This window comes from Lissotriton helveticus, chromosome 10 (assembly GCF_964261635.1).
Source record: "Lissotriton helveticus chromosome 10, aLisHel1.1, whole genome shotgun sequence".
In the NCBI taxonomy this organism is placed as follows: domain Eukaryota; kingdom Metazoa; phylum Chordata; class Amphibia; order Caudata; family Salamandridae; genus Lissotriton; species Lissotriton helveticus.
Window position 1 is genome coordinate 97,034,061 of NC_136071.1, and position 12,810 is coordinate 97,046,870.

The window sequence follows — 12,810 nt, forward strand, 5'->3', positions numbered from 1 at the left end:
GGGGCGGCATCTCTAGGGCCTTATCTGAGCCAGATAAGGGGGGGGGGCGCAGAAATGTCGGATTCACCTAGATATGGAGGGTCACGAAAACCCAAGGAAGAGCCCTGTGAAGGCAAAGCTTTGATGAACTATTAGGGAGTGGTAGTCTTAACGTTATCATTAGAATATATATATATATATATACATATATATATATATATATATATATATATATATGGTTAAACAAATTGCCCAAGCTTCGAGAGGGAACACGACCGTGCTCAGCCATCCGGCAGTGGTAATGCAGCCTGCATTCACTCCAACTTGATTATTTTTCGCCGACGCGTTTCGAGGTCCTAAGCCTCTTCTTCATGGGCTGCTCAAGAAAGCACACTGACGCAATATATATATTGTCATGGCGTGGTTCTGTGAGTGGAACGCCGGCGCTCTTCGTTGTAGCGTGGTGCTATCTTCTCAAAACGACAGAACCAGTCGTAGAAATGCACACAAGAACCGGCTCGACACCGGTAAGGAAGCACTCACTCAGGTACAATTCAGTTTTTAGACCAAACGCTTTATTTTAGCTTACTCGTCTTAACCCAACGCGTTTCGCCTTCAGCCGAAGGCTTGATCACGGGTGTTGAGCTCTAACACGAGCTTTCTTTTATTTTTAGTGCACGGTGAAAAAAACATAACAGTGAAATGCAAATGCATTATGGGTAACGTAGTTTTTCACGTGAAAATTAGTGTTAAAGTGCTCAAATTTCAATAAAGTTAAATTGAAAGCAATTATTTAGATTTTCGCGGACAGTTTAACCAATGGTTTTCATTGTTCATGATTTAAAAAGTCTCTGGTGACTGGCTTTCTTGCCGTTCTCGTGTTGTAATACAATCTAACTGGTGAGTGATTTCAATAAAGTCAGGGGAATGTCACTTTTTTTTTTATTCCAACACGTTGCAATTACATTTCTCTGATGAAGATTATCTGTTCATGAGTGTGATTGCTTTACAGATGCACATGTAGTTCTTCGGTTTGATTGAGACCTCTTGGCTCGAGGGTCCTGAAAGCAATGATGTGTTTCGATTCTTTTTGTCTCAACGCTTTTCTACAGTTCCCTCCTCTTTCTGAATCCACATGTTGATCAATTGCACAATATTTGAGAGTTTCCCAGTTGTTGTCATGGTGTTGACTCATGTGTTTGGCACTGCAGATTTCAAACGCCTAAACATACCTGAAGCAATTCATAAGAGACGCTGGGTTTTCCCAATGTATGCGTCATCGATTAAACAGAGACAATTCACGTGTGAACGTGCCTCCCCTGAGGGTCTTTGGTGGTTTTCCCAGCCCTTGTCCTTGCACTTTTGTTGCACACTCGCCAGCCTCCCATAAAGCTCGCCGCTGTTTATTTCCATTAACTTGTGCCCCTGAGCAGGGGGCGTGGCACGAATGACAGAGTATAAATGGCTTAAGCCGAGGGTGATACCACACACTCGACCACTCCAGAGGCACGAAGCATCGCCCACCCTGCCTGGCACGCGGCACCAGAGCTCCCGCCGTCTCGGAACCTCCTGCCACCATGCACGCCCTGGCACTGATGGGGCTGCTGGCACTCAGTGCCACCGGCTGGGCTCTCCCTGCGCTGGTAAGTCTTGCTTCGGATGAAAAAGCGCTTCAGATGCTGTCACTGTCACTTCAGGTACGGGGGGTGGGGGGGGGGGGGGGGCTGTTGTATTGAATTAACTTAAACAATTGGCAAGTCAGTTACGATCTGTTCCTAGCGACGGTCAGTTGTAGGAACAATTTATTCAAAGCTCTTATCGGAGAGCACAGGTCTCACCTTTGGGACCTTATACGTGTTTCGCCATGTAACAGTTAATGTTGTTGCACTAAGGATATTGTGCTGGATAACTAAACACTTATAAGGTCCCAAAGGCGAGACCTACTGGCCATGCCAATGCTTGTTTCTATAGTGCTTTGTGAGGAACTTTTGTATGTACAGTTACTATCACTCAATCGAAAATGGGACTCGTCTTATCAATCTCAGAAAGACGGAAGACTGTATCAACTTTACAGTATGAGAACCTGCAATTCACTCACAGTTCCCTGCAGAAACAACCCAAATCACTGAGCTAGCTGCCCAAAATCATTCACCCAGCATCCCCTAAATAAATTTGAGCATAAAAGGATCAACGAAAACGTGATTTAAGAATCTGTTGTTCAGGTTTGTTTTGTATGGAAAAACCACAAGTTGGTTTTTGAACAGTTAAAACTAAACCCATAGGAAGCTGGACTATGTTCTCGACCATACTGTTGCTCAAGACACTAGTTTGGTTCCGAAAATGTCTCTAACACATGTTTGATGGCCTGATGTGTGACTGGTGTTGCGCCAACCTTACTGACCTGAGAGGCTCCCGCCATCATACAAAATGTTCCTAATCACCATTCTTCCTAATATGTGACTAACTGCCCAGATCCTATACGCCTTTCAAGAGCACAAGCCTGTTTTGAAATCCTCAGCTTTGTCTATAGGCCTGCCACCCTCTGCTATGAAAGGATGCAAGCATCGCAAGATGGCGTCGGACTGTCCACAGTCCCACAGCATGCGCATGCTGTTTGCTTTGGACAAATGGCGAGAGCAGCCATCTTTTTTTATTTTTTATTTCAAAGTATTTTATTGCAAATACATTTTTTACAAGTATGATACATTACAGTACATTAATCATCTTGGCCGTGGAAGAAAGGAAGGAAAAGATGTCTCTTTCCAGATCAAGCCAGACTGGCACGTAATCTGGTACTGGGGAGAGCCAGTGTATTCCTTGTTTCGCCAAGCACGCTGTTTGGAAGGCCTTGTAGTTAGTCATGTTTAACCCCCCCCCCAGCTCTTTCCGCAGTCTCAGTTTTGAGAGGCTGATTCTAGCTTTTTTTCCGCTCCATAGGAATGTGTTGATTGTCTTATCTAGTTTTTTGTGGAATTCATCGGTTAGGGTTAGTGGCAGCATGCTTAGCAAATAGTTTAGCATGGGTGTGATCATCATCTTGATGGTTTCGACTCGTCCCCACCAGCTGATGAATTTCGGGCTCCATGACTCTAGTTTGTTCCTGATTTTCCTAAGTCTTGCCTCTTCGTTGTGGTCCAAGGTTGACCATAGGTCTCTCCCGAAGAGGAGTCCCAGGTATTTTAGGGGTTTCGTTTGCCAGGCTAGCCCCGAAGCCCCCAGGACTGTTCTTGTTGTGTGGCAGTTCATGGGTTTGCATTCTGATTTGTCTCTGTTTAATCTGTAACCTGAGACCTGCGCGTATTCCTCGATTGTTTGCATCAGTGCAGCAATTGAGGTGTCTGGGTTGTTTGTCGTGATTAAGATGTCGTCGGCGTACGCTGCCAGTTTGAACGTGTTGTCTCTGACATGCACGCCTGTTATCAGTGGGTTGCTCCTGATCATGCATAGGAGCGGTTCCAGCTCGAGTAGGAACAGGCCTGGGGAGAGTGGGCAACCCTGTCTTGTTCCCCTCTCCAGGGTAAACACCGCAGATGTGGTTCCATTGACAACTACTCGTGCTCTGGGGTTGTTTGTAAAAGGCGGCCGTGTACCCGTCTGAGCCCGGCGCCTTGTTTGGTTTTAGGGAGTTGATCGCCATTCCTACTTCTGCTTCGGTTATAGTCTCCTCTAGTGAGTCTCTTTGTTCAGCAGTGAGTTTGGGGAGGTCAATTTTGCCTAGCAGGCTCGCGCCTCCGTCTGTAGCTAGTGTTTTGTCGGATGTGTAGAGCTCCTTATAGAACTCCTTGAAGACCTCCAGGATTTGTTTGTTGGCTATGTGCATCCTATTTGCCCCGTCCGTTATCGCTGCAATGGAGTGTTGCATTTGCTTTGCTTTCAGGTACCCTGCTAGTGCTTTCTCTGCCTTGTTTGCTGAGCACAGGTTTATGCACTTGTACTTATTGATCCACGTGCCTGCTCTTTCGCTCAAGGTTTTGTTGAGCTCGTACTTCTTTTTCGTGAGTTCAGTGAGTGTGTTCCTGTCTACGAGGTTTTCGCAGTGGCTCTTTTCCAGTTTCATTATCTGGTTCTCTAACTATGTTATTTTTTTGATTCTGTTTCTGTTCATTCTGGCTTTTATGCTTAGGAACTTCCCTCTTATTGTGGCTTTCAGCGCCTCCCATAGGGTTGCTTTGTCTGTCTCTGCTGTGTCATTGAAAGTTAGGTATTCTCTGATTGCCACTTCCACCTCCGCTATGTTGGCTGGGCTCTCTAGGATGTCGCTGTTGAGTCGCCAGCTGCGACTCGGCTTCTCATTGTGTCTCCCGCTGATCGAGAGGGTTATGTGTGCATGGCCTGAGATTGTTATCGGGCCGATCTCCGTCAGATCTATGAGGTGTGTGTGAGTGGAGGACATGAAGATGTAATCGATTCTGCTGAATGAGTTGTGTGGATGGGAATAAAAGGTGTACTCTCTGGCATTCGGGTGTTGTAGTCTCCATGGGTCGGACATTCCTAATTTGGCACATATGTTTTTGAGTATGTTCTGTTCTTGTGGTGCATGGCTCATCCTGTGTGGGTGTCTATCTATGGCATTGTCGATAGTCTGGTTCATGTCCCCCGCTAGGATCAGTAGTTCTCCCTGAGGGACATTGCTCTCCACTCCCTCCCAGAATTCCCTGTCCAGTGAGTTCGGGCCGTATATGTTGGCTACGTGGATTGCCTCCTCCCCTCTTTTCAGGCATGTGATTAGCATTCTTCCTTTTGTGTCAGCTTGGTGTTCATGTATTGTGAGTTTGGCTTTTTTGCTGATAATGGTTATAACCCCTCCTTTCTTATTCACCGCGTGTGAGCAGGCTATCTCGCCTATCCACCTTGCTTTGAGGCGTTTTGCATCCTCCTCAGAGACTCTAGTTTCCTGGAGGACGTATATGTCTCCTTTGAGTTTGGCTAAGTAGTCAAGTGTTTTCCGGCGCTTTATGGGGTGGTTGAGACCCTTGACATTGAGGGATACTATCTTAATGTCTGAGGCAGTTTGGGTGTGATTAGGCGCGGTCATGGTGGTCTGTGTCTCTCGCTAACTCTTGCGCTAACCCATGTGGCGTGCTCTGCATCTTGCCCCCTCCTCCAGTGTGGTTCTTGGTGTGGTCCCTTATTGGTCCCTCCCCCTTGGGGTGTAGATGGGAAGTGGGATAGAGTATAGGTAAAAGGTAGGTCTCAGAGTAACAGGTACTCGCAATGGCGAGAGAAACGCATGCGCTGCTTTCGCCAGACGAGACCAAAAACGGAGGGGTTTCTACAAGGGGCATGTCCGCTGTAACTAAGGGCGTGGCTTAAAAACACGTAAAATAAAATCTGTGCTTAGCATAGTGTGCCGCTTGACTGGTATTTTTTTGCTGCTTTTGTCATTGCATACAGATATACAATACAAGTAATATCACACCTACAATAAGCCAGGACTATTGGCTTTGTCAATGGTTGTTAGGTGCATAAGATAAATAAGCAACAACTACGGCTTAGTTGTATATATATATTGAAAATTCTTCTGTTCTGAAATGATGAGACTATGAAAGAACTAAAATGAGTCATTGACATGATTGGTACACTGCAGCATGCAGGAAAGCTAAGACAAGGCTAATTGAGGCCGTTAAGGGCAAGTCCCAACCCCTAATACAGATAGCTAGGAAAGAACATAAGAGAACACTGGGGTTAGCAAAAAGGGAGTGGGAAGAGGCCTATTGGTCTACTCTACTCTTAAAGAAGCTAGCTCTAAGAAAGATTCGAAATGGTTCTGGGATACTATAAGAGCTCGCAATAGGCCAGATAGCGACCTGATAACCTGTAATATCCCAAGTCAGGCGTGGGTCAAACACTTTTCAAAGCTGTATACCCGTCATGACGATCCTGATGGGGGGGAGGTGGTCCCACCATTGCTCCCTCAAATTTGTGATATTCAGCCTACCGACTTTGATTTTACAATCAAGGAAGTGGAATACGCAATAAGCACTATTATCCCCCAAAAAGCGGCTGGCCCGGACGGCATTCCTGGCGACCTTTTAAAATCTGATACCTTGAAGTGGGGGAAACTGATCCATTCCCTACTTGTTGCTATTTGTAAAGGCGCCCCTATCCCCTCTTCGTGGAAAGGGGCTGAGGTGGTCCCTATCCATAAAAAAGGCTCTAGAGATGACCCATCAAATTATAGGCCCATTAGCCTGTTAGACATTAGCCAAAAAGTAGTTGGTAAGGTCCTGCTGGTCAGAATTTTAAACTGGGTAAAAGAAAACAAAATTCTTTCTGACTATCAGGCAGGCTTTAGAGTGGGTACTGGGACAATTGAGCAAGCTTTTAGACTCATGATGGTGTATTGGAAGGTTGTGGTCATAGGCAAGGGCAGTCTTTATCTCGCGTTTATCGATTTAAAGACTGCCTTTGACCTCGTACCCAGGGAGTCCCTATGGAGTGTATTGGCTGACATGGGGCTGCCCCACTACTTGCTATCCCTACTTGTCAGGCTACATCAGAATAGTTTTGCCCAGGTTAGGTGTGGCCCTGGGGGGGAAAAAACAAATAGTATCCCGGTTGAGAGAGGTGTCCGCCAGGGATGTGTCCTAGCTCCCACCCTCTTTTCTCTTTACATCAATGGGGTGGTTGAGCACCTTCGGAAACATCCTTCAGACGAACCATCCCTGGCTGGCGAACGTATACCAACCCTCCTCTTCGCGGATGATACGCTTTTAATTTCTAAAACCCCCATGGGCCTCCAAAGGCTCTTGGACAACTTTCAATCTTTTTGCACTAAACGAGGTCTGGTAATTAACACAAGCAAAACTAAATACCTTGTGCTGAATCCTCCTAAAAAACAAGCCCGCTCTCCTACCCTGAATGCTGAACTCTTGGAGAGGGTAGAGGTCTTTGACTATCTTGGGATACGTCTTTCACACAAAATGGAATGGACCCCACACTTGGACAAAATGTTGTTAACTCATAAGAGGATCACAGGAGCCCTTTTGAAAGAACAACGCTCCTGTATAATAAGACCAATAGCTACAGTCCTTGACATTTATTCAGCCAAAGGTGTTAGTTCTGCTCTCTATGGGGCCGAACTTTGGGGCTCATCCATTACTGACGCTTTGCCAAGATCAGAGAATAAATTTTGTAGAGCGATTATGTCTCTCCCGCAGGGCACCCCTACAGTCCCGCTAATGTTGGATTTAGGCTGCCGCCCAATTGATGACGTTGCAAAATTCCGTCCATTATTGCTATGGGCACTCATCTGGCGTGTGGAGGAACTCAGCAGATATGCCCAAGGCCTAGCAGAAATAATGTCACTACCAGGCTGGCATAAAATTAAATGGCTGAGGGATATGAAGATCCTGCTAACAAACTTGGGCTTGAATGAAGCATGGACGAATAGAACTTCACCCCCGAAGTTAGTTCTTAAGAAGCTCTATTGGGATTGGATCCTTTCTCAGAGGAACACTAGTACCACCATGGGTAGACTCACGGAGGACTTCCTGAAGTTCAAAGATCAACCCAAACGGGAATTGTACCTTGACATTATTGAAAAACCTTTTGATAGGGCTTTGTACTTCAGATTTAGAACAGGAACCCTTCCCCTCAATTCTTTCACCTCACGTTGGAAATCTCGCGTGCAAACTACAGAGCTTTGCCCAGCATGCCTTGATAAGCCAGAGACATTGGCACATCTTATGTTTGAGTGCAGAGAGTACGCAATACCCAGGAGGGCTTGGCTCAAAAACTTATGTCGGCAGCTGGGCACTAGGAGCCATGCGGTAGCAATCAGGATACTAATATCTGACAGCCGTGCGACCTACGTTTGTGCCTTAGCCAAATTTTTATCATGGGCTTGGTCCATTCGAGCCAAAAGGCTAAAATTGACTGTTTAATTCTATTTTAAATTCATTGTTCAAATGAACTGCCTTATGAACTGCTTTGTAAATTTGTAAAAACTTAATGAACTAAAAGGCTAGTATCGTTTGCTTAAACTTTTTAAAATTGATTGCTTAATGCACTGTTTTGTCTTGTTTGTCAATCCTTTTTAAATAGGTTAAATCTTTAATGTATGTTTACGTTCGTTTTTAAAAATTGCTCTATTGTGATTCTTGTGCTGCTTTTATGATAATTTTTTATCGAAATAAAGCCTTTTTGACTTGACTTGACTAAAATGAGTCTCTTTGAAGTTCCTTCACAGGCAGTGATGGGTGGGACTGCTGCAGAGTTAAGATTAATTTTTTTTCACCTTGAGAGTAAGGGCAGAAATGGAGAGCCCGATAGGGACCCGTCTCAGCACCTGCTTTTTTGAACTGCAGGACCCGGTCCACTTAAAGTACTGGGCCTTCTTCTGAGATGACTCTTTATTTGGATGGCACTCTAACGCGAAAGAGTCACCTTTGCGCAGACAGACATACTCTGCGCACATATGCCAGTTTGTGGCAGTGGGAGGCAGCAGGCGTAATGGCGCTCGTGTTGGCGTAACGTGTAGTGGGCGCAATTTTAGGTTACGCCCTTTACGCTGCCATCTGCCGGACAGGAGAGAAACGGTTGTGGCCTACGTTATCCCCATTGGCACGCAACAACACTGACTAAAAGTTTCTCAATTGAGCTACGCGTGTGGCATAGTCTATTATTACAATCTATAACCCACCACTGGCTCTTGGTGTTTTATGAAGAACAGAGCTCACACGGCATCATTGTGACTGCACTTCAACAACCATTCGCTGAGCACTTTGCCAATCTGACTAGTACAGGAATTGTATACCGCTGTGTCTAAGTGGGTGTTACATAGGGCGCATCCCTGTTGGTGCAATTGTGCGCTTACATTTCTGGATTACTTTGCTTACCGCAGTGCTGGTGCAACTTAACATACCTGTTTCACCAGGTTTGTCACCTGATCAGTAGTTTACCAGCATGGCCTGTATTTTCCTGCCAAGACAGGTAAAAACATATTACAATGTGGCATTTCTCCACTTTTAAACATTATTTTAAGACTAGTCAAAATAATTTTCATCCAGTAAGATTATTCCTGAATGATTTTGAAAGCAACCAGAGGCAGAATTACTGTGTTTAAAAAGAATACAAAGGATTTTGCACAAACAGTTATTTAAGTACCCACCTCTAGCCCTTTTTAACCTTAAAAATACACAAAGGTACTGCAAATATTGGTGCAAAAATGTAACCTGGAAATGTGGCCAAAAAAGTTGCTCGCAATGTATGCAATCCACGTCATTTGGATTGTAGATCGAAAGAGGAGGGAAAGCCATGCTCAACGCAGGGATATTTTGAATACAATTACACCCATTTGTTGATAGGGATTTTATAGCACTGCCTCGATTTAACCCCTTCTGCTCATTTTCATATTCATATTGAATAACCACTCAGCAGTGTTGCATTTAGCACCAGCCTGCAGTACGTTTTTAGTTTCTTAAAATAGGCTTTATTTCCAAGTGATGATTTTTTTATGTATTATTTCCCCAGAACCCTCTTTTGGAGAGAAAACAAAGAGTGGAGAGGGACCTGGAAGGTGAGCATCGTGTGCCTGGGATACAGGGTGTAGTGGATTTCTGCAGAGTTTTTAACATACTTTACGGGCAAATATTTAATCTCCTGTGTATTGATCGGCTGTCTGCTACTATAATAACATTGGCACATTTGCCAGCTATGGTGTTTTTTTAATCTCTCATGCTTTCACAAGGCTCATGATTTTTCCACGGCTTGTGAGTTCATCATGTCACAGGACGTTTTGATCGATTTCTTCTCATGAAGTTTATAAATATTCTATTGATTTCATGAGACCCAGGGTCTCTTGACTATTTTGTGAAGAAGGGATACCTCGTGGGCAGTGCAAGGAGGGCTGGCAGAGAATTTAAGATACTTTATTTACAATTCAATCATACATACTGTTGTTCCATACTTTGAAGAGACACCGGTAATGATTTATGTTCCCCCACAATTGGATGCTGTCCTTGGGGCAGGAGGAGAAAAGAGACAGAGAAGCAGAAAAAAAACTCCATCAGTGCACTTGGTCACTGCTCCTCTGAGCATCTCTCAAAAAGGAGAACAACTCCCACTAGTATAGTCCACATTTCTTGAAGTAGATGACTAGATGGGGACAGCTCTTCCATGGCCAGAGTTAAGCAAAGGACAGATGCCATGCCAAAATGGAGCAGCATCATTTCCATATTGGATATTGCACATCTCCTGCACAAAATGGCCGCTTCTCTATCTATGCACTGAAATGGAAGCACTTTGGTAACGTAATGCTATCAGATGGATTAAGCTCTCTCTAACATAATAGTCCATTTTCTGGGAGATAAACCCCAGTGCTTTTCATCTGACAGTGCTATAGCACATTTACAGCAATAAGTAATAGGTCCATTTGTAGTGCAGGAAGATTCCCACAGGGTCCAGCATCTACCAGTGCAAATATCTATTGCACATCATCTGCAGCTTACATGGGAAATATCTGTTTCCAGTCCAGCCCCCACGGGCCTGTCTCCTATTTATTCTAACCAGTACATTTTGCTATTTTTCTGTCTTTTCTTTTTTCTTCCTTGAAGATGCAGTGTATCTGAGTGACGATTAATTGCATCTACTGTGTAACCAGGGACATTCTAGCTGGCTGCATCATTCCAGTGTATTGGGAATCAATGCTTTGCTTGTGGTGAGCACCTGGTAAGGTTGAGGTTGGCTAAGGTTGCATCATTGTCCTCAATGTGGTCTTTCGATCACTATTCGAGAGTATCCCTACTCGGACCCAGGGTGTGTGCTGTGGTTGAACATCTGAATGTACTGAAGCCCTTCCACATGGGGTGACCCTAAAGTGCAGTGTGGGGAGGTTTGTAGTGAAAAGCAGAGTAATTCTCACTAATGTGCCAGACTCAAGAACATACATTTTTTACTTGACAACATACGCTTACATTTAAAGTGTGTACGTAAAACTCCAGCTGTTTCCCCCAATTAAGTGTTCTAGGTTTATTACCCAATCCATCTGCCCACTCAGACCCTATGAAGCAAACACTTGCATTTTTAAACGATCACTGGCAAAGCCAGATGACCTGCCTTCTCAGACTGCCTCCGGATGCCTGTGCCCCACTGCACCCTTAGATGCCCACGTGCAGCTTCACATGCTCAGGCACAGACTTAGGGGCCCAGGTAGGGCATCACATGACCAGATGTTGTGATCAGATGCCGGATATAGAAGGCTATGCACAGCCACAGCCTCCCGTGTTCGTATACAATTCCATAGGCCCATGCGCAGCCACAGGAGACCTGGCACAGCATTACATGCTCGGGTATTGTAGTTACCGATCCGGTGTAACCATCATGTGCTAGGTACAAACACGCATGCCCAAGAATTACTGCTATTTGATGCATGAGGCAGCCTTACATAACCAGGGGCAGCAACACATGACTAGACATGGCACTTTGTGCATTAATACATTCTCCTTTTATAATATGCTTCATCCCTTGCCAAGGAACCGTCATTGTATGCCCTGTGCAGCATCACATGACTTGGCAATGTACTGTCATTGTATAGGCAGGCAAACCCTCCTATGTTAACACACACACACACACTCTTGCACACACACACGCACACACACTTGCACACACACACACACACGCCAATCTACTGGGAATATGCCAGGTGTAACTAGTCTCGCCTCTAGATGCTGACAACATATGCCAGGTGTAGCCTCTCATTCCCAGGGGCGCCACCATATTCTGGGTGCAGCATCATAATATACAGTGTTTTAGCCTTACATCCCCACGTGCTGGCATTGTTTGCAAGGGTTAGATATGCAAAGAAACAGCCATACCTGCAGCCTCATATACCCACCATCTTATATCAGCCTCAGTTTACAGCAGTCCATGTTATACCGCCTCATCCGCCCATGTTAATTTGAAACATTCTCATGGTTGAGTAATGATGTTAGCTACAGTCCCATTGGACCAGGTCCTTCCATCCATATCTCGGATACTTCCTCATTGGACCAGCATCACCGTCATGTGACTGACTCAGCTTAATAAGTTCAGGTATAGCTCCTGGTCAGTTCAGGTATAGCTCCTGGTCCACTCTCTTACTTAGAAGGCATCCTGATTAGTAGAGAGGGATTTGGCCTGTCTACCAATCAGGAACAGGGTAGACAAGGACCCTCTGAGAGCCTTCCACTGCCAAAGAGTGACAGAAGAGAAGAGTTGCAGGGACAGGGGCTCAACGATGAAGCATCTTTGCTTCCCCACAGGCGCTTGTACTCTGAGCAGGAAGGACTGTGGAGGAGGGCGGGACAATGGGTGTGCTTTGAGGGCAAGGACCCTCCCCTTTGACACAACTTGGCCCGCCACCTGTACTAGGACATTGCCTGCATAACTACACGAAGAATTAACTCCCACGAATAAGCCACTCAAGCAAAAAGGTGTAATGCTACCCCTTAAGAAATGCATTTGTACAAAAATAGCCCCTCTGGTAGGATAACAATCAATCCATACTAGCATCCCAATATGTAGACTCGCATTTAATCCTCTCGCCTTCCATGCACTTTCTCACTGATAGAAACAGTGCTCACATTGCACCTAAATGCCAAACATGTGAGTAAATCACAAATATACAGACTGTTGTAAAAAGGTTCAACATTTTATGCCAAATATTTGAGTAAATCTCAGATATACGCATTGAAGTAAAAGGGTACAACACTTTGTGTCTTCCAATCAGGCACACCTGCAAGCTCTTTACTCGGCACAGTAAACATGTCATATTTATGCTGTGTTCCATTTTGCAGGCGGGGTACCACTGAAGAGAATCTTCGACCCTATAATTGAAGCCAATATGGATGG

At 45.0% G+C, this 12,810-nt stretch overlaps 1 long non-coding RNA gene across 1 annotated transcript; it reads left to right on the top strand.

The window, feature by feature from the left end:
• The first annotated feature begins 1,440 nt into the window (after positions 1-1,440).
• LOC144785064 (uncharacterized) lies at positions 1,441-12,810 on the top strand. The gene is made up of 3 exons (XR_013601749.1): positions 1,441-1,622; positions 9,454-9,499; positions 12,756-12,810. It is a non-coding gene; the product is annotated as an uncharacterized LOC144785064 (long non-coding RNA).